Genomic DNA, 18,925 nt, shown 5'->3' with positions numbered 1-18,925 from the left:
AATTATGCTTCAGGCTGATCCAGAAGGAAAAAAAAGGGTGGGCACAGTGGCTCACACCTATAATCCCAGCACTTTGGGAGGCCAAGGCTGGTGGATTGCTTGAGTCCAGGAGTTTGAGACCAGACTGGGAAATATAATCAGACCCTGTCTCTACAAAAATAAAATTAAAAATTAGAGCTGAGCATGGTGGCACATGCCTGTGTCCCCAGCTACTTGGGAGGCTGAAATGGGTGGATGGCTTGAGCTCAGAAGGCTGAGGTTGCAGTGAGCCATGATCGTGCCACTGCATTTCAGCCTGGGCTACAGAGGGAGGCTCTGAAAAGAAAAAAAGAAAGAAAAGAAAAAGAAAGAGAGAGACAAGGTGGGAGGGAGGGAGGTAGGGAGGGAAGCAAAAATATATATATTTCCAAGAGAAATCTCTGATGTTTCTATAAGGATGCCTATAGCCTGGTAAGAGCGATTGCCTCTGGGGAAGGGAATTGGGGGTGTGGAGTGGGAGGGAGACTTTTCACTCCATGCCCTTTAGTATGGTTGGAATTTGTCATTTTATGCATTTCTGACTTATTCTATTGAAAATCTCATTTGAAAAGTCCTTCAGGCTGGGTTGAGTGACAGAAGTCCGCAGGCCCCTCAGGGTCTACTCTCATAATCCACTGACCTCAGGTGGATCATGAGAGTGACGCCGTCGCCATGGCAGGTTAGCTAGCCTCCGCTGTCCTCACGCAAACATCCACTCTGCCTACCCCCTTCTGCCTGTGTCTCTCTGAAACACTGATCTATTGTGAAATATAGGTTGCCCCTAGCCTGAGGAGAAGACTCCTAGGAACCTCTCTGGAGGCACAGCTGGATGGGGAAGAGGAGTTGCTGCTCTTGCTTTGCTCCCTGTGGGAGGGTAACACATGAGCCCTCGAAAGCCAGAAAGGTCCTCCGCTCAAGAGGCAGCCTTCCAGGGGAACAAGCCCCCTCCTTCGCCATCTACTGACCCCACAAAGACTGAGAACTGTATCTGTCTCTGAAGGTCCAGGCTCTGGCAGCTGTCCAGGCCTCCTTCTTTCAAAGCCACTGCCCAGAGCAGCCTTTTAGAGATGTGATTCCACCCCCTCCAACATCATCATCATCGTGATCATCATCACCATCATATGCTGTCCCTTTCAGGGAAACCAGGCCAAGCCCTTCATCTCTGGTTGCTTGAGTGGTTGAAAGGTGTCACTCTGGGCTGTGGGTGACACTTCAACCCAAAGCTGGGCTCCTATGGAGCAGATTATCTAACACTGAGGCTGGAGTACCTTCCTTGGGAAACTGTGCCAGCAGTCAAGATGGAGAAGAAGGGGAACCTCGGTGCTCCCTGATGAGAGCTGCACATTCCCAGGTAAGCACAGATTATGTTGCTGGAGCTTAGAGCAAATACCCCACACAGAGACCTGCCCCATCCCTGCCTCTTAGCTGAGGCTTGCCATCCTCGCTGCCTCCTCCCCAGTCCTGGTCAAGCCCAGGAGGAGGCCTGGGCAGCTGCTCTCCCCACCGTCATGCGCCCAAGTGACAGCCTATATCCTGGCACACGGAGGGAAGAGAGTTGCTGCCTCCTCCTGCCTTTAAGTAGGAAGGAGCAGGCTCTTTGGACTTTGGGGAGCCCCCACCCTTCAAATATTCCTTCCTGAGGAACTCTGTTGCTATGGGATTTTCTCAGTGATAGCCAGGAGTTCATGACAGGCACTGGGACTTGGAGCTGAGGCTGTCTGCAGGCTCTGCTGAGCTGTCGCCTACCTCCAGCCCCCACAGTAGGGAGGGGTTAATGCATCCTGCATCCTGGCCTGCCCTTCCCTAGGCTGTGCACACCCTGGCACTCAAGAGAAAAATGGTTTCTTTTTTTAAGCACAATTAGTCCAAAACCATAAAGTCTAAGAAGCGATTCCCCCTAAGGACCCTCCAAAGAGGGTTTTACATGCTCCTTGGGTTATCCTTGAAAATCCTTCAAAATTTCTAAAGCACTGCAATTATTTCCACAGGCTGAATCCAGCAGTTCTTGGAAGGGTTTCAAAGGGTACAGTGGCAGCAGCTCCCTGTAGCCTCTTCTCCTTCCTCACAGCAGAAACCTTCCAAAGAAAAGCAAACCCTCACTGGGATGTCCTCTCCACCCTGGCTCTACTGCTGCTGCCCATCCACAGAAGGTCCATTCAGTTCTTTGCCCAAGAGACCCCTTCCAAGGAGCTGGCTTTAGAGAGAGCCACTAAACCTAAGCTACAAGCCTGAAGAGCCAATAGGGCTCTCCATTATGGGGGGCAGGAGCTGTTCAGTTGTCCTCAAATGTCCTCAAAAGGGGCGACATGGAGGTGGCTAGTGGATACTGAGGTGGAGCTGGATCTCCCAGTGAGAGCTGGGTTTGGAGAGAATGGTTATTCCTGGGCTTCCTGGAAGTAGCTATCCTCTTCCACTGATAACTTATAACTGAGCAAGAGGGAAGTTGTTAGAATTGCAGCATGAAGAATTTTAGCTAGACATCAAGTGGGCCTTCCAGATGATCAGGGCTCTCTATGAGCAGTGGAATATAATAGTTAATATGATAGACTCTAAAGTCAGGCACATCTGGGCTTGACATCAGCTCCACCAAACACCAGCTCCGTGACTTTGTGCAATGATTTAACTTCTCTGAGTCTTCATTTTTTCATCTCTAAAAAAGGAATAATAGCCGGGCACGGTGGCTTACGCTTGTAATCCCAGCACTTTGGGATGCTGAGGCGGACGGGTCACCTAAGGTTGGGAGTTCGAGAACAGCCTGACCAACATGGAGAAGCCCCGTCTCTACTAAAAATACAAAATTAGCCAGGCATGGTGGCATATGCTTATAATCCCAGCTACTTGGGAGGGTGAGGCAAGAGAATCGCTTGAACCTAGGAGGCGGAGGTTGCGGTGAGCCAAGATCGCGCCATTGCACTCCAGCCTGGACAACAAGAGCGAAATTCTGTCTCAAAAAAAAAAAAAAAAAAAAGGAATAATAATAGAGGTGACTTCACAGGGTTATTAAAAAGATTACACAAGGCTGAATGTGGTGGCTCACGCCTGTAATCCCAGCACTTTGGGAGGCTGAGGCAGGAGGATCACTTGAGGTCGAGAGTTCAAGATCAGCCTAGTCAACATGGCGAAACCCTGTATGTACTGAAACTATAAAAACTAGCCAGGCATGGTGACGCATGCCTGTAATTCCAGCTACTCAGGAGGTTGAGGCACAAGAATCGCTTGAATCCGGAAGGCAGAGGTTGCAGTGAGGCGAGATGGTGCCACTGTGCTCCAGCCTGGGTGACAGAGCGACTATCTCAAAAAAAAAAACAACAACAAAGATTACACAAGATACTGAACAGAAAATTCTTACCATAGTGCCTATGCTCAAGTATAATAACAATAATAATAATAATCACCAGATGGGGTGACAGAATATCTCTGCAAATGTTTGATAAGCATTTAAAAAATAGAGGCTGAACTTTAGTGATCTCTAGAACCAACACCTTTCAGATCCAGGATTCCTATACTTCCCCTGAACCTGCCTATCTTTAAAATGGAGCCAAGGATGTGTGCTTGGAAGAAATGTTGAGACTCTTTGAGACACACCTAGCAGTTTCTTTGTGTATTTGTTGTCTTCTAACATCTCCAGCACCTCTGGGTATGTCTATCACTGGGGTGACCAATCACCAATCATCCCGGTTTGCCAGGAATGAAGAGATCCCAAGATGTGGGACTTTTAGTGCTAAAAATGGGTACGGCCTGGGAAAACCAGAACAAGTTGGTCAGCCTACCCCAGCACTGGAACACTGTCTTAAGCATTGTGCTTGAAGCAGTTGCCTCAAGGGCTGCCAACAACAAAAGCAGGTGTTAGGTTCCCCTCGCTGAAATCACTAAATGGGAAATCCCCAAAGCCCCCCATTCCTCTGCTCTTTGAAATATCACGCCCAGGCAAGTAGGGTTGTCAGATAAAATACATGATGCTCAACTCAATTAAATTTGACTTTCAGATAAAGAATGAATAATCATTTAAGTATATCCGAAATACTGGATGGGTCATACTTATACTGAGAAATTGCTCATTGTTTGTCTGAAAGTCTAATTTAACTGAATGCCTTGTATTTTTATTAGTGAATCCAGCAGCCCTACAGGCAAGGGCAGTCTGCCATGGCAAGACAAGCTGGCTTTTGGGGTGCGCCAGGAGAATGGCTAGGGAAATCTCACACAGGAAATCATGTTCCCTATGAACACACCTTTTTCTCTGCATCTCAGCCCTCAATCTCTTCATCTTGTGGGCCTGCCCTGGGCACCCCAGTCATGCTTTGTTCTGGGGAGGATCATTTGGGGCAAGGCAAGATGAGATGGGTCCTGAAGCAGGATACATAACCCATAATGGTTAGGAGTTTAGGCTTTGTAGGTAGCCAAATTGGGTTCATATCCCCCCTCAGCCTGGGACATAGCACAGCAAATGGCAATTCTCTGTTAATACTTAGAGGCCACCAGGCACAGTGGCTCACACCTGTAATCCAGCACTTTGGGAAGCCTAAGGGAGGAGGATCACTTGAGGCCAGGAGTTCAAGACCAACCTGGGCAACATAGTGAGACCCCCATCTCTACAAAAAATTTAAAGATGAGCTGGGCGTCGTGGTGCGTGCCTGTAGTCCCAGCTACTCAGAAGCTGATGTGGGAGGATCACTTGAGCCCGACAGGTCGAGGTTGCAGTGAGCCCTCATTGTGCCACTGCACTCCAGCCTGGGCAAAAAAGTGAGACCCTCTCTCAAAAAAAAAAAAAATTACTTAGTTGCTGACCTTTGTCTTTTCTTTTCTCTTCTTATCCTGTATCTAGCACTTTGCCAGACATTGAGGGGAATACAGAGAAATGGGATGGTTTCCGGATGCAACCCTTGTTCTGAGAGAGCTTACAGCCTCCTCTGGAAGGAATATTACAGACGTTAACAAAATGAAAATTCAGACACAACTAACATTGAGCACCTACCCTGTGCTTGCCCTGCCCTAAGTGCACAAGTAAGCCAAATGTCAGCAGAGTGTCATCCTGTCCATTCTAGTTCAAATATAATTGGTTCAAGTTCCATCTTACCCCTTACTAGGGAAGTCCAGTGTCTTCCTCAAGATTTCTGAGAATTCTGAGAGGGCTCAGAATTTCATGTGGTTCTGAATTTGGGCTCCTAAGGAACTTCTGATTTCAGGTCATCTTTTATGGCCACTACCTTCCTATTTCTTTTTCTTTTCTTTCTTTCTTTTTTTTTTTTTTTTTTGAATCGAAGTCTCTCTCTGTCACCCAGGCTGGAGTGCAGTGGTGCGATCTCGACTCACTGCAACCTCCACCTCCCGGGTTTAAGTGATTCTCATGCCTCTGCCTCCTCCCATCACGCCCCGCTAATTTTTTTTTCTTTAATTGTACATTTTATTCATTCATTCATACATTCACTCTTTCCTCCACCCAACTGATGCACTTGAACCCTGCCTAAAGAATTTGTGTGAACCATATGGGAAAGACTCTGATATCAACATTCTCTATTGACTAGTATTTCTCCGTAAACAGAATAATGAGAACTAGCACTCAAAACTGTCTTTTTCTCCATAAACAGAATAATGAGAATTAGCATTCAAAACTGTCTTAGGGGCCTTCTAGAATTCTGAAGTGCCTTCTGATATATGAAAGATTAAACTATATTCAATCAATATTTAATGTGATATATGAAAGCACAACGTGCAATGTGACATGAGGGATGCAAGGATATCTAAAGCAATAAAAAGCAGAGGAAGAAGCTGGGTTCAAAAGAGTAGAGAAGTAACTGCAAGTTAGAAATAAGAGTGAGGTGAGTTTTCCTGGTAGTGAGTTATCTGGGTGTTCAGAGAGAGCTAAGCTAGCCAGGGAACATGTCACAGAGGAAGTGAGACTTAAGCAAGATCTTGAGGAGTGATAGAATTTATCTAACTGAATAAGGAAGAGGGGAATTTTAGATGCAGGGGTTGATGCAAACCACCTATGGCATGGGGGAAATGAACAGATGAGATTGCAGTAACAATTTGCATAGAAGAATGGACATTTGCATAGAGAAATAGAGAATTAGAGTAAACGGGATATCAATTGCAGAGGTCCTTTAATCTTTTTGAATGTTATTTAATTGACAGTTGGAAGCAATTGAAGATTTTGGAACAGGTAAATAACAATAAAAATTACCATTTTGGAGATTAATGTTGTATTAAGTGAAAAAATAAGCACAGTGTTGGCCATTGAAAGTAATTTGTAATCGCGATCTTGGCCATTATGAGCATTATGGCTTACTTTTGCACCAGTCTAATACTTGTGTGTGTCTATGCTGAGAAGAAAAGTGAATGAGCCAGTATCAGATAAAGGATGCAGTTCAGAGGTTCATATAATGGGCTCCACCCAGTGTGATTAGGGCATGAACTGGGGTCATGGTAGTGTGAAGAAAGGAAAAGAAAAGATGCACAAGGAGAGTAGAAAAGGAAGAGTGCCAAAAAATTTTACAAAGTAAGGATGAATGAGTTAAGGGAATGAAGCAGAAAAAGAAAATCTACGTGGCTGCAAGAGTGATGGTACCATTGATGGAAATAATATAGTATAGAGACAGTATTAGTCAGAATTTATATTATCATATTCACAACTTGGAAATTTCGCATTTCATACATATGGTTTATATGGTAGCTCTCCATTAATTACACTATTTGATTAACTAGACACTCCATTCCTTAATAATGCCAGATGTCAAAGAGCTTACTAGATGCAGAGACTGTTCATACTAATATCAGCAAGAGAGAGAGGGATGCTTATTCTGCAGATAAACCAGTTAGCTCTTTATGACTTTGTAGAACACCATTCTGGAACTCTAATATTGGTAAATAAGAAGTTTACTTGTGCCTGGTTCAGTTGCTGGACCTCTGGGGAGGAAAGTACAATGGCTGAGAGAAATGAGCTTGAGTATCATCCAGCCTCTGAAGACTTTTAGACGCCCGGCTAATTTTTGTATTTTTAGTAGAGACAGGGTTTCACCATGTTGGCCAGGCTGGTCTTGAACTCCTTATTTCAAGTGATCTGCCCTCCTCAGCCTCCCAAAGTGCTGGGATTACAGGCTTGAGCCACCGCGCCTGGCCTTCTTTCCTGATCTCTATTAAAAAAAAAAAAAAACTGGCTGGATGTGGTGGCTCACGCCTGTAATCTCAGCACTTCAGGGGGCCAAGGCAGGAGGATCTCTTGAGTCTAGGAGTTCGAGATCATCCTGGGCAACACAGTGAGGCCCCCATCTCTACAAAAAATGAAAAATTAGCTGGGCACAGTGGCGTGAACCTCTGGTCCCAGGTACTTGGGAGGCTATGGCAGGAGGATTGCTTGAGCCCAGGAGTTCAAGGTTACAGTGAGCTATGATCGCACGCCAGCCTGAGGAACAGAGTAAGATGCTCATCTCTAAAATAGATAAATACATTTTTAAAAGACCTTAGACCTAAGTTAACTGTAAATAATCCTTGGATGTCTGGACACTTTCAAAAAGAAAAGAAAAAAAAACAGATACATAGGTTTTTTTTTTTTAATGACTATCAACTAACAAAACATACAAAAGCCTCTGGATAATATTTTATATATTTTGCCTCCTAAAGCTGTAAAATTATATTAACTAATTATGGAGGAAAAAAAAGCCAAATAATTTTTACTTTTCTGTTCTCTAGTTTTCTCTTGTGTCTGAAAAAAAGTTGGTTATTTTAATTAAAAATAATAAAAATAGCTATAGTAGGTATAACAACTACAGAGAAATATAAATATGTATGTAAGATAATGACTATTATTTTTATTCACCTTATTAAGAAAGTTGTTATAGCTTATTCACATGATTAGTATGATATATATTATTTTATTTAACATACCGATAAGGTAATTCTGTTTAAAGCTAGTTACAAGCTTTAGATGATAACCTCTTTTTATATTTATATATCTACATATGCATAAATGCATACATATAAAGTATATTAATAAATATTTTACAAATTGTTATATTAATAATGTGCCAAAAGAGTAAAATTAGAATTTGAGAACTTTTTATGTGAAATTGTTACCAAACCGAACTTAAGTCCACCTGCCCTGTGCAGTAAGTCCAAACACTGACATTGGGATTGCACGGAAAGAGAGACCTTTATTACAGGGCGCCAAGCAAGGAGAATTGGGAAGCTAATGCTTAAAACCAGAACTCCAGGATAGCTTACAGGTAAGGATTTTTAAAGGCGGGGTCGCAGAGGTTACAGGCAAAGTCATAAATCAATACATGAAGGCTACATATTGGTCTGACCTTAAAACACAAGACATCTCAAAGCAGGGGCCCACAGATGGATTCAAAGATTTTCTGATTTGCAATTGGTCAAGGAGATGAAGCCTTGTCTAAAAATGTGGTGTCAGCCAGCCTGGGCAACATAGTGAGACTACCTCTACAAAAAAATTTTTTAAATTAGCTGGGCATGGTGGCGCATGCCTGTCTTCCCAGCCACTCGGGAGGCTAAGGTGGGAGGATCACTTGAGCCTTGGAGGTTGAGGCTACAGTGAGCCATGATCGTGCCACAGCACTCCAGCCTGGGCCACAGAGTGAAACCTTGTTTTAAAAAAATGGGGGTGGGGGGAATCAGCAGAAAAGAATATTAGCTCTGGCTTTTGGGTGTGACCTCCTCCAGGCCCCTCAGGAAGAAATGTAAAACAAAGAACAGCAGAATTCAGTTCTGGGTTCCTCCCTAACTGAGGTCTGCGTGTCAGTGGATCCCTTTGGTGGGGATCCAAGTTTCTGAAAAACAACTCAGGGACATATGTTAAGATGTTATCTTTAGTTTCTATAGGGGAATGAAACATCCTGTGATTCCAACTTCCTTGGCTATTGTTTTAAGCTACTATTATATTACCTCCCTGTTTATTAAGTTGCTTATTTACTAGCTAAGTGCCTGGAATTTCCCTCAAAGGAACCCAAGACTTTTGTTTATTTCTATGCTTGGGGGCCTGCAGGCCCCTAAGAGGGATCCCTGCTCCATCTCAGAATGACTAAATTATTTCATGCCCAGGCTAGTAGAGGTTTCTTTTTGTCACCAAATTATTGTTAATTCTCAGAGTTTTGCAAAATATTCTAAAGACATTTATTTATAAGTGTCTTTATTTTTAAACAAAAAGCTAACTTTCCAATAGCCATTGCTTATTGCTTAGTGATTTTACAATGTTGACTACAAATATTTCTTACTTTAGATATTTATGACTTATACCTTGTCCTTTCTAACAACTATTAATTTTGCCTTTCCTAAATGCAGAATAATACAACTATTAAGATGTCTTTTATGCCTAAACTATATTTGGGTTTCCTAAAATAGCCATGAAATGACACAAAAATTTGCCCTTTCACCCTATTAAAGAAAGGGCAACAAGAATAATTAGGCTTCTGTAAATTTTTCCAACTTTTAATTAAGTCAAACTGTTATGAAAACTTTGTCTACCAAATTTAGTATAAAATAACCTGACAAATTAAAAATAGAATTTATCTTCTGGAGATAAGTGAAAGATGGAAATATAAATGTCCTTCAATGATTAAATACTTTTCAAGTTAAAAAAACGTAATCATATTTAAGCACAACAACTGATATAATACCTGTCTACCAAAAGATTTTTTCCAAGACTTCAGATTCACAAGCCTCTTTCCCTTGTTTTGTTCATAAAGTTTCTGGGTAGGTGCTAAGAGTACTAACTTACTCTCATGAGAATGGTCAGAGGTATATTGCTTATTTCAGGCTTTCATTAGATCCAGTAGCTCAGGCATAGCTATTTTGTCTAAAAGCTGTAACAGTAATAGCAAAACATGTAAAAACTTTAGCTTAGTTCTAGAGCTCCACTAAACGTAATGGTTACCCGTGCTGTGCAAACTCTTCTATTGACAAAAACTGCTCAACACTTTTTAGCACGTTGCCTAACCTCCTAGGAAATATTATTGTTTTCCCCTTCACACTGTCTGTTGCTGTGACACTCTAAACTCAGCCGTGCTTCTTCATTGACTTGAAGAAGAAACAACCTACATTGCTCATTTCTGTTAAGAGAATTCCCCATACCCTACACAGACCTTCAGAGCCTGCTTTGCAAGAACTGTTTACTAAAAAAACCTGTCAACTTTGAGGAATACAAAATGGGCTCACTCTTCTTGTCATAAATGCTAATAATACTTTTGCTCCGAATATAGTCTGCATCCTACTAGGGTACTACTTCATATGTGGACATCAGGTGTCAATGTCACACCCTAACTTAGGCTGCAGGTTTAGCATAGTTTTTAGACTTTCAGGTATTTAAAATTACCACTCCTTCAGATGTTGATGTTTCTTTAAAAATAATTTTTCAAATTATTCCAAAATTGCCCAATTACCTCCAAAATGAGGCACACAAAGGCCACTTTGGAGAACACCTAGATTGCCTTTTCATGCATACTATGCGAGCAACGATTCCCACATTAGAAATAATACAACTGCAAAAATGGTTCAAAATGTGTTTCTGACCCTAGCAAAAGTCCTAAATAACATAACTTTTAATCCCAAAGCCCAGTAAACTATTCTAAATTTAGTAGCTAGGATTGTTATGGACAACCACATTACCCTTGATCTCCTCTTAACTAGCCAAGGGGAATTTTATGCTACGGCAAATACTTCTTGCTGCACCTATATACTACGAGGTAAGTAGAACAGTTGAAAAATAAAGCCATTTGTTTCCTGGACTAATAATCATTTTGTTTCTGATAATTGTTAGTAGTACAGTTGGCTCATGTGTCCTGCCAAAGTTTCAAGTGCTACTGCACAAACATCCTCTTATTAGAGTAGGCAACAACTCATCCTGCAGCATAATGAGCAGAACAGACTTATTCTAGTCCTACTACAAATTACATCCTCTTTTTTTTTGTTGTTCCCAAGACAGGGTCTCACTCTGTCACCTAGGCTGGAGTGCAGTGGCGTGATCTTAGCTCACTGCAACCTCTGCCTACCAGGCCCATGTGATCCTCCCACCCCAGCCTCCCAAGTGGCCGAGACTACAGGCACAAGCCACCACACTCGGCTAATTTTTTGTATTTTTGTAGAGATGAGTTTTCTTCATGTTGCCCAGGCTGGTCTCAAACTCCTGAGCTCAAGCAATCTGCCCACCTCGGCCTTCCAAAATGCTGGGATTACAGGTGTGAGTCACCATGCAAGGCTCAGATTACATTCTCTAAACAATCTCCTGATCTGCAAAATCTTGGCAATGGTGAAAACCTGTATATCATTGATTAATTATCTGCAGCTTGACTTTGTCGGCCCTTGGCTATAAGGGAGGCACTAAGAAAGAAACAAGCAGTCCCTGTCAGCTAGGACCCGGCCTGGCCCTATCAGTTGGGACTTACTGTTCTACTGCTAAACAATTTCACAGAATATCAACATCAGACAAGGCCACTCTGTGGCCATGATGGATCAAGACATAACAACACCACTGTGTAATCAGACCTGAACACAGATAAAACATAAACAGTGTTTAAACCATAAACGTGATCAAACTTCCCTCTATTCCGGGGAATATGAATGGCTGCTTCTTCTTTAATTACATCTTTATCTTTGCTCTAATCATCCCTCCTTGTAGATAACACTTATTGAAATACCCAATTATAGAACTACCCTGCTTCCTGACAGCATCCAATCAAGAGTAAAGCCCCACTTCCTTAGACCCTCCCCAAAATCACTTAAATCCAAATCCTAAAAGTCATTCCTAATACTCTTACTGAGGTTCCCCGATTCCTCATAGTGTACACTCTCCCTTACTGCAAATTATTATCTCACTTTTATCCCACAAGGAAGAAATGATCATCACCCCCATTTTACAGATAATAAAAGTGAGGCTCAGAATTTACGTTCCCAAGACTGATCAGCTAGTCAGCTGAGAAACCATACAAGAACTAGGAGTTGCTTTTTGCGGTGTGCCACACTGCCCTTAAAAGAGTGCTTAAAGGGGGATTCTATTACGTTCCTGGCTATTCCTCTAAAGAAAATTTCATTTTCCAACAGTCTGCATCTTACTATTAGTTGACATATTGGCATATCATCCCTTCCATGATTATCCTTGGCCACTTTGCTCTCATTTACCTGCCACACTATAGTTGCTCATTTAACTGTGTGTGTGTGTGTGTGTGTGTGTGTGTGTGTGCGTGTGTGTGTCTGGAGCTGTGCGTGGTTACTAGAATCACCCCGACCATATCTGCACAGAACAAAAACAGGCAGAATCTCTTTCTTCAGGTCCCTTCCAGGCTGGCCCTAACTGAGCTGAGAACTTGGCAGGCTATGGTGAGGCTGCTGCTAGCTCAGCGCAGGAGTTTCAAGGGAGCGTGAAGAAAGGGGCCCAGGCTGCCTCTGCAGAGCTTCTGACTGTTTAGTGCTGACAGTGGAAAATGGCCGTCAGTCACCCAGCAAAGATGGAGTGGATTCTTACTGCCATCAGCCTCCTGCCCACCACGTGCTGGACACAAGAGAAGCAGGAAGGGGTTCAGAAGGGGTATAACATATGGCTTCTACTCTGGGGAGTTTCCCTCAGCCTCCCCTACTGAGACTGTCTCCTGCCTTCTCTTGTTTCCTTCTCATGTGGGACCAAGTGTTGAGATGCTAAAAGAAATACTCTTGGGGGCAAAGGGTAGATATGCTGGCTGATGTGGGCATGAAGCACAGGCATAAGAGACCTTAGGTGAAAACTGTAAGCATTCGGGTCGGGGGCAGTGGCTCACTCCTGTAATCCCAGCACTTTGGGAGGCTGAGGCGGGTGGATCACGAGGTCAGGAGTTTGAGACCATCCTGGCCAACATGGTGAAAGCCCGTCTCTACTAAAAATACAAAAATTAGCTGGGCGTGGTGGCAGGCGCCTGTAATCCCAGCTACTTAGGAGGCTGAGGCAGAGAATTGCTTGAACCTGGGAGGCGGAGTTTGCAGTGAGCTGGGATCGCACCACTGCACTGCAGCCTGGGCGACAGAGCAAGACTCCGTCTCAAAAAAAAAAAAAAATGTAAGCATTCATTGACCTAGGCATGTCAGCTCTAGGATAAAGACCAGAGAAGAAGGTCTCCAGGGCTGGGGAGGTGAGAGAAAGGGAAGGAGGAGAGGAACAAAGTAGGGAAGGAGGAGAGCAACAAAGTTTTAGGCATTTTATGCAGCAGGGGCTTAGGGACAGCTATCTGAAATGTGTCTTAGGGGAACAAAGGAGTGTGCCTGTAGGCTGCATTTGTTTAAGGCTACTTTATTTGAATTATGCATTCATTTGGGGTGGCTTGCTGAGCAGTTGGTAGCTTGTATCAGTAAAAGTAGAGCTAAAGCTGCTCTCAGCCCCTGCCTTAAGGTGTTGTGAAAGGAAAATAAATCTCAGGACCCCAAAGTCACTAAGCCCGGGGAAGAGTCAAGCAAACCTGCCTCCCATTTTATTCCTAAGTAAGATAGCTACAAAGATAAAAAGCTACATACCTCCCTCATAATTTGTCACAAGGAAATTTATTACGGGATTGAAGATCTTTACCCTAAAACAGCTCTGTTTAATTTCACCCTGGCAATGTAAACTGATAGCTTATCTTCATAGGTACCAGAAAACAGACAGAACTCAAAGTTATGGCTCCGCTCACCTGAGACAAATGCATATCTGATCGCGTCCTCTGCCTTATTGTTTATATAAAAATGCAGATTCACTAAGTCAAACTAAGGCATAAGTGATTATTCCTCTATCCACCTCTCACATGTAAATTGTGTATTCAGTGAAAGACTAATCAGAGACTCAAAAGAATGCAACCATTTTTCTTTTATCTACCTATGACCTAGAAGCCCCCTTCTTTGAGTTTGAGTAGCCCGGCCTTTCTGGACTGAACCAATGTGCATCTTACATATATTGATTGATATCTCATGTCTCCCTAAAATGTAATATAAAACCAAGCTGTGCCCCAACCACCTTGAAAACATGTTGTCAGAACTCCTAAGGCTGTGTCACAGGCACGAACCTTGGCAAAATAAACTTTCTAAATTTATTGAGACCTGTCTCAGATACTTTTGGTTCACAGTGTCATGAGAGTGACTCCTTCCCTGGGCCAGGCACGAAACAGAGGAAGCTAGTGAGATGGGACCAAGGAGGAGGGTGTGGAGTTTTGAGAAGGGGCTGCCAGGTTCCAAACTGTGTCAGATTCAGTGCCTTTTTCCTGAGAATCAGCTGAGTCAGTGGCTGCTATGGGCTGTCCGAGATTGTACTCAGAACCTTCCCTCAAGGGCACTGTGGCTGGTAGGGGTAGAGATGTGTGCTGGAAAGAGCCCACGTGTAGGAGCTATAAGCACAAGACATCCTCTCCCCACAAGGCCCTAGCCTAGTGTTAGGTCTCTGAGCCCAAGCCTGCACGTATACATCCAGATGGCCTGAAGCAAGTGAAGAATCACAAAAGAAGTGAAAATGGCTGGTTCCTGCCTTAACTGGTGACATTACCTTGTGAAATTCCTTCTCCTGGCTCATCCTGGCTCAAAAGCTCCCCCACTGAGCACCTTGTGACCCCCACCCCAGCCAGCCAGAGAACAACCCCCTTTGACTGTAATTTTCCACTACCTACCGAAATCCTATAAAACAGCCCCACCCCTATCTCCCTTCTCTGACTCTCTTTTCGGACTCAGCCCGCCTGCACCCAGGTTATTAAAAAGCTTTATTTCTCACACAAAGCCTGTTTGGTGATTTCACATGGACGCGCATGAAACCTAGTATGATGCCTTGTTCGTGGCTGGCTTTTATTAAATAATCAGAGAACATCCTCCCATCTCTATTCATATATATAGGAGGACAGTAGGATCATTGGTGTTCTTGAGATTTGATCCTTCAAACTTTCATCCAGGAATCAGAATAGAGGGCTGACTTGGTCCATCTGGACATTCATCCTGTTGTTCATCCCACAACCACCACAACCACCAGCACAGTTTCTGCTCCTCCTCTTAGAAAACCCAAATTCCAACAAACATACAATGCCTCTTTCCCTTTCCCCAGCAGCCCTGATGATACAGTCTCTATTTTTAAAGAGAACCTCCCTCAACTTCTTCTGCAAATAGGAGCTAATGAATAGGAAAGAAAGTATTGCCAGGCCCGGTGGTTCATGCCTGTAATCCCAGCACTTTGGGAGGCCAAGGTGGGTGGATTGCTTGAGCTCACAAGTTCGAGACCAGCCTGGGCAACATGGCAAAACTCTGTCTCTACAAAAAATACGAAAATTTGCCAGGCATGATGGTGCGCACCTGTAGTCCCAGCTACTCGGGAGGCTGAGGGGGAGGATGGCCAGAGCCCAAGAGGCAGAGGTTGCAGTGAGCTGAGATCATGTCACTGCACTCCAGCCTGGGCAACAGAGACAGACCTTGTCTCAAAAAAAAGTATTAATTGACATCAAATTGAAACATTTTTAAAGCACTGACAAATGTTACTGGAGCCCCTCACTGGAAGGAGAATGGAGTTTCCCAAAGGATGACCAGAGACTGTCAGCTCCACTGGATGGTGAAAGGTCTAATGTAAAAAAAAAAAAAAAAATCTGCAGGCAAATATATTTGAGGAAGGCTGGGTTAACCAAAGTTTTTTGTTTTTGTTTTGTTTGTTTGTTTGTTTTAGTGTCTCTTTAGCCAGGCATGGTGGTACGCACTTCTAGTCCTAGCTACTTGAGAGTCTGAAGCAGGACTGCTTGATCCCAGGAGTTTAAAACTTCCATGAGCTAGGAGTATGCCACTGCGCTGTCACCTGGGCAATAGAGTGAGACACTGACTCTTAAAAAAAATTTTTTTTCGGCAGGGCGCGGTGGCTCAACGCCTGTAATCCCAGCACTTTGGGAGGCCAAGGGGGGCGGATCGCAAGGTCAGGAGATCGAGACCATTCTGGCTAACACGGTGAAACCCCGTCTCTACTAAAAAATGCAAAAAAAAATTAGCCGGGCGTGGTGGCAGGCGCCTGTAGTCCCAGCTACTTGGGAGGCTGAGGCAGGAGAATGGCGTGAACCCAGGAGGCGGAGCTTGCAGTGAGCCGAGATTGCACCACTGCACTCCAGCCTTGGTTACAGAGCAAGACTCCGTCTCAAGAAAAAAAAAACAAAAAATGTTTTTTTTCGGCCGGGCAGTGGCTCATGCCTATAATCTCAGTACTTTGGGAGGCCAAGGTGGGCAGATCACCTGAGGTCGGGAGTTCAAGACCAGCCTGACCAACATGAAGAAACCCCGTCTCTACTAACATGCAAAAACTAGCCAGGCGTGGTGGCACACGCCTGTAGTCCCAGCTACTTGGGAGACTTCACAAAACCTCCACTATGCTAACATGCATTATGGCCTCTAAAAGACAGAGATGATAGAGTTTGCAGCTTGATGCCATTAATTAAGTACTGACTGTGTGCTAGGCTCTGTATTAAGTGCTTCACTTGCATTAATCCTCATCACATCCAATAGATACTGCTGTTATCTTCGTTCTTTAATTCCTTCCCACATCCCAATAGCCCAAGGTCTGGCTTGAGTTGGCAGGCTTCTTGTCTCTATTACTAGCATCCGGCTCCCTCCTGGCCAGTGTCTTCTTGGCAGCATTTTCCCTTACCTCACCCTCAGGAACTAGTCCATGCTCCATCCTCATCCTATCCCAGACAAATGTCAAAGTCCCAAGTGAAGCTATAACTACCTGATATAGTTTGGCTCTCTGTCCCCATCCAAATCTCACCTTGAATTGTAATGTCCATAATCCCCATGTGTCAAGGGCAGGACCAGGTGGAGGTAATCAGATCATGGGGGCGGTTTCCCTCATTCGATTCTTGTAATAGTAAGTATCATGAGATCTAATGGTTTTAGAATCATCTGGCATTTCCTCTGCTTGCACTTATTCTCTCTTCTGCCTCCCTGTGAAGTGGTGCCTTCCACCATGATTGTATGTTTCCTGAGGCCTCCCTAGCCATGCAGAACTGTGAGTCAATTAAGCCTCTTTTCTTTATAAATTACCCAGTCTCAGGTATTTCCTCATAGCAGTGTGAGAATGGACTAATACACCACCCAAGGCATTCTTCTTGCCTGCCATCTAGATACAGCCAATTTATCAAGACAGGGGAATTGCAATAGAGAAAGTTTAATACATGCAGAGCCAGCTAAACAGGAGATTGGAGTTTTATTATTAGTCTAATCAACCTCCCTGAAAATTTGAAGGGTAAGGTTTTTCAAAGATAGTCTGGTTCTGTGTGAACTCTGGCAGTTATCAACCTGCTTTTTTGTCCCACTACCCCCTCCACTTTGAAAAACTGATAGCAGTAAACCTTATAGCCTAAAGAGGAAATAGGAATAGGAAGAATACAGATATGGATATTCAAGAGATAATCATAGGGCTGTGGAAAATGGTCCTCATGTGCTGAGTCCACTTCTGGTTGGGACCACAGAGGAGTCGCTGGTCCAGGTGGAGTCATCCAGTCAGTTGTCAGAAATGTAAAAGTCTGAAAAGACATCTTAAAAAGCCAATCTTAGGTTCCACAATAGTGATGTTATTTACAGGAGCAATTGGCAATGTTGCAAATCTTGTGACCGCTGGAACAATGGCTATTAATCATTTAACTACACCTATATCTTAGCAGAATTCAGGCCCCTTTCATAATCTTAAACCTGTGGCCTTGTATTAGTTTTATAAAGGCAGTTTAGTTTTGGGAAGGGCTAATACCGTTCAATCTATAAATTTCTACCAAAGTTAGCTTGGCCCACACCCAGGAATAATCAACAGCAGTTTGGAGGTTAAAGGCAAGATGGAGTTGGTTAGGTAAGATCTCTTTCACTGTCATAATTTTATCACTGTTAAAATTTTTGCAAAGGCAGTTTCAAAGAGGTCCTCTCTACTGAGGACCTCTTTAGAAGCCTTTGTGGGATGGGTAATATCCCTCTTCCAGACTCGAGCCCTCAGCTCCAACCTCCTCTGGAGTCCTCTGAGCTGACCGCTGTGGCTGAGCTGGGCCAGGGGTATGCTGCCTCCCTCCACTGCCAGTGTCCAGTTGAATGCTACCTTCAATGCACGAGGACTAAATGTGTATTCTTCAAGTGTGAGCCAACCTGGTGCCACTGAGTCCTCCAAAAAGGCATGCCCAGGCCCTGGAAATGTTATAGTAGGTATTCAGACATGAGCAGGGCAGGAGAGGGCTCCCCCCAAACTAGGAATGTCGGGTGACCATCAAGTGATGGTCAGGTGATTGTTAAACTGTCTCTCTAAAATAATAATTGGTTGCAGTTGGCACCAGGGAATGTCTCCCAATAGATAGAAAAACCTAAAACTGGTGATCAGTAGCTTCCTGATAAGATCTCAGGAGCTGGGCTAGTGGGTTCAAGCATGTGCACTAAAAGGGAAAATGGCAGAGTTTAACTTGTATATGGCCTTCCTCTAGAACACTCAACTGGTAAGTAAGGAATGCCTCATGTGAGCATGCTTACAACTTCCGTAAACATACTGTGCATACGGCCCCTCCCAAGGGCTGGCAGGCCAGTGCACATGTGGACAGCCCACCCCAAGGGAAGAATCAAGAGAGAAGAGATGCAAACCCCCAGAAGCATGCCAACATATAAAACCCCAAGTCAAAGGTCAAACCATGCATTTGAACCTCTCAAGTCGCCTGCTTGGTCCTCTTACAAGTATACGTTACATCCTTTTGTTCCTGCACTAAAACTTCTTCAGAAACTTTCACTCCTGCTCTAAAACTTGCCTCAGTCTTTCCCTTTGCCTTATGCCCCTCCATCGAATTCTTTCTTCTGAGGAGTCAAGAATTGAGGTTGCCACTAACAGGAAGACCAGAAGCTGCAACAGCTGCAGGCAGAGGGTAGGGGTGAGGTGCTCAGTGCAAAGAGAATTCTGGTGGCAAGGGGATCCTTGATCTGTGGTGGTGTG

The 18,925-nt window shown here is 43.9% G+C and overlaps 1 protein-coding gene across 2 annotated transcripts in view; it reads left to right on the top strand.

The window, feature by feature from the left end:
* LOC129475531 (glycine receptor subunit alpha-4) overlaps positions 1–18,925 on the top strand; it is a 76,519-nt gene that overhangs the window by 3,497 nt on the left and 54,097 nt on the right. The window contains exons 2-3 of one of the 2 annotated variants that reach the window (XR_010119623.1): positions 793–1,369; positions 4,841–7,809. The gene's annotated coding sequence lies outside the window, so the exon portion shown is untranslated. Of the gene's footprint in view, positions 1–792; positions 1,370–4,840; positions 7,810–18,925 lie in introns of those variants that run through there. The other variant, XM_055267632.2, reaches the window with a different exon arrangement.

This window comes from Symphalangus syndactylus, chromosome X (genome assembly GCF_028878055.3).
Source record: "Symphalangus syndactylus isolate Jambi chromosome X, NHGRI_mSymSyn1-v2.1_pri, whole genome shotgun sequence".
Lineage (NCBI taxonomy): Eukaryota > Metazoa > Chordata > Mammalia > Primates > Hylobatidae > Symphalangus > Symphalangus syndactylus.
The sequence above is the reverse complement of the archived record's forward strand: the minus strand, read 5'-3'. Positions and strand labels throughout refer to the sequence as shown.